Source organism: Camelina sativa, chromosome 18, assembly GCF_000633955.1.
Source record: "Camelina sativa cultivar DH55 chromosome 18, Cs, whole genome shotgun sequence".
NCBI lineage: Eukaryota > Viridiplantae > Streptophyta > Magnoliopsida > Brassicales > Brassicaceae > Camelina > Camelina sativa.
This window is the reverse complement of record NC_025702.1, coordinates 20,281,207-20,284,686: the sequence shown is the minus strand read 5'-3', so window position 1 is coordinate 20,284,686 and position 3,480 is coordinate 20,281,207.

The following is a 3,480-nucleotide window of genomic DNA, read 5'->3' as shown; positions in this document are numbered from 1 at the left end:
TATGGTACACTAATAATTAAAGTTTACATGGACCTCAGTTGTTTTCTATTTTATTTTGGCATTTTGTGACATGTATAATAATACAAACAAACTTTACCAAAAAAAAAAGAGGGTATAATTCTGTTCTTAAAGACTAGTGAGAATATGGAAGCTATATACTGTATGATTGGTTTGTATTTGGCATGACTTTTATTTTCTTTTGTTAAAGTATGACTTTATGTTTTATCTTTAGTTGGTGTTGATCGTGCTCAGAGCTTACCCTTAGGCAAAAAGGGTAAATGCCCCAAACCACCAAAAAAAATATTAAAATTTTAGGCCACATTTTATATAAAAAGTAAGCTTATTATATTTAATTAACTTAATATAATGTGTTTTTAATAATGGAAACTTTTCATTAGAAATTGTATATTTTTAAAAAATACTTTTAAGTTTTATTGAGATTTTATTATTTTGAAAATAAATTCCTTACTAATATATAACAACATAAGTAAAAAAAAAGTATTTAAACAAAGAATAACTAAACGTAGTACATGTGGATAATTACTATAGAATATTGTGATTTTTAAAAAATGATTTTAATTTTTATTTTCATATTATTAGTTTTGTTATTAACATTTTATTTTTATTTAATATTAAAATAATTTATTAATAAATATACAAAAGTCAACAAAAAAATTTGTCCTAGGCCTCCATAAGTGTGAGCACGGCACTGATCGTGCTAGTCTGCTAGTGTCATATTTTAGTGCATTACAAACACATGTATGTCAATAATTTAACAACTAGAAAGCATCTTTAGTTTATTTAACTTCAGTTTTTGGATTATAATAGTTGTTATTTCTATTAATAAACAGAGTAAATACACATGTTTATATATGTTAAAAAATACGTTTACTAAAGATTTCAATAGAGAGACTGTTAAAACATAAAGTAGCTCCTATTATATATTACACACAATCGTGTAATTTTGTTGACCAAATCTAGAACAGAGCTAAACCGAGGTGGTTGGTGCTTAAACCGGGACGGTTCGATTGTATTACGCCTGTTAACGCTGCCTATGTAGTATACACGGGCCTTAAGAAAAAGCCTTTTGTCTTTTCTTTTTCTTATTTCACAAAATTTTTTACAACATTGAAAGCCCAACAAGAACCTATTAGATTTACTTTCTGCTGAAAGAAAATTAAGTGGGCCTTGTCTTTCCTCAAAAATTTTAAATCAATACAATAAAAGTTGGACGTGTTTCTCTCCAAGTTAAAAGAGAAGTTGACACATCAATTAAAACACTTAGCCTATCAAATTATAAGAATTAATACAACTCAATATTTTTGTCCAATAATAATCTTTTTCTATTTTACATCATTCCTTCTATTTCCTGTTATGGGCTCAGCCCAATTAGAATAGTGTCCGGGAAAAACAGTAAAAGAACCTAAATTAACCTATGTATGACAATTGAGGAAGATGACTAGCAACACACACTCAACAACAAAGGAAAGAAAGAAGACATCGAAACCCTAATCAGAGGTCATCCAAAGAAATGAACAATAGTCTCAAACCATTCTTGAAGCAAGTGAAGGCTACGAGTCTCTAATACTTGATGCTATTTTTCAGATTTAGCTGCCAAATTGAACCTTAATATTCTACTCTTTTTCTGTGTAGAAATTTCCAGTCTTTCCTTAATTCAAAAACTCAAAGGAATATTTAGATCAAAGGAAGCTCCCAACAAATCTAACGAGTCAACGACGATCCAATTTAGCCCCATAATCCACCAACGAAGTGTGTTTTCAGACTCATTAGACGAGATCTGATCCTTTTCGCCATCAAAAAACTCTGAACCGTTGTTGTTATAAAACCTGGTGCTGGTGCTGGTGGGATCGTGGCGGGATCGAATCAGGAATATAGTGGTAGTAGCTCGAGTGAGTCAGCTGTGGAGAAGACTGTGTTTAAGATAAAATTGAAGTCTTTTTGATTATTAGGCTAAAGGAGTTGAGAAGTTTTATTGATTTAGATTTAAAAGAAGCTAGAATATTGGTGTAGAAGACTCTTGAGATTTGAAAGCTAGATTCTACAGCATAGTGCAGTTTTTTTTTAGAAAAACAAAACTATAAAACATGTTTTACCACGACTATAAAAAGTATAAAACAAAAAAAAATTATGAAAAATACATATAAAAACAAACCCGCCGTGTAGTACGGGTACTAACCTAGTTCTCTTAATCTAGTTTTTATAGGAAATTTTAAGTACGAGTTTGTTTAGTTGTTTAACTCGTTGTTTCCTTTCTTTCGATGAGCTATTTATATCATTTTTGAGTTTTGCTCTAGTATTTAAGCAACTACAACGTTTTATAGAAACGATGGCTAAAACCTCAGTCTACACTTATGGATTGTGGTGGTGTTGTGTTGATGATAGAAACAAAAAACCTTAAGCAGACTCAGTCTTCTTCATCATACTTCAAACCATCTCTGATCTGCACATATAAGAAACCATCGTTAATTTTTAAACAACAGCATAAACGAGATAGCTAGAAATATAGAAACCGTAAAAGTGACGTATTGAGGAGTCAGAGACCATCAATCACTAGAATCAGTTAGATATTGTAACTGTGAGCACTCCATTCTTCAAAGTTCATTCTTCAAAGTTCAAAGTTTTATTTCTCCACATCTGAATAAGGATTATTTGGTTGAGGGATTAACTTCGAAACAGGTGGAGAAAAGGAGGGATTATGAGATCACTTACACAGATCAAGAAAAAGGATACTAATTTCCATCCCATCGTTGTTGTTGCTGCGTCATATAGTGCATCATCCCCGATTGTACATAGCAGGCCAATCTTCCATTTGATACCGTCTCGTTGTAGGCAAGAGCAACCTGAGATCATACTATTAAATCCAGAGATTGGAAATCAAAGCGGGTTACAAAAATGTAAAATCAATAGTATTTTTCAGTTCCGCTGCTGCAGCAAGAGTACCTTGAAATGGAAAGTGAACCAATACTTGTATACAAGGATAAATAAACCTATAAGAACCATGTGACATACACTCAAATATTAGTAGTATATATATACGCATGCCAAATATGTTCCACAGAGGAAGAACCATTGAATCGTCATAGGGTTAGGTGGCTATTAAGTTAGAATTACCTGCAAAAGAGCTGGTCCATCCTTGCTTATATACAGTCAAACAACACTTGCAGACAGAACTCCTTGAAATCAGAATCAGATCTGCATAAATGAATTTGTAAGAATTCAAGGCTTCTATAAATTGATAGAAAAACTACCGAACTCTTTCATTTTATGGCTTGTGGACATTAAGGCAAAACAGAAGTAAAAGCACAAATAAATGTGTAGCAACCCAATAAAACAGTACTTACTTGTTATTCCAAGATCCGATGACAAAGTGCCGACCAAGTGTCAAGTGATCGACACTATCAGAATCCACTTCTCTATGACTATTAGCAAGCATATTTCCACCCCCCCCCCCCCCCCCCC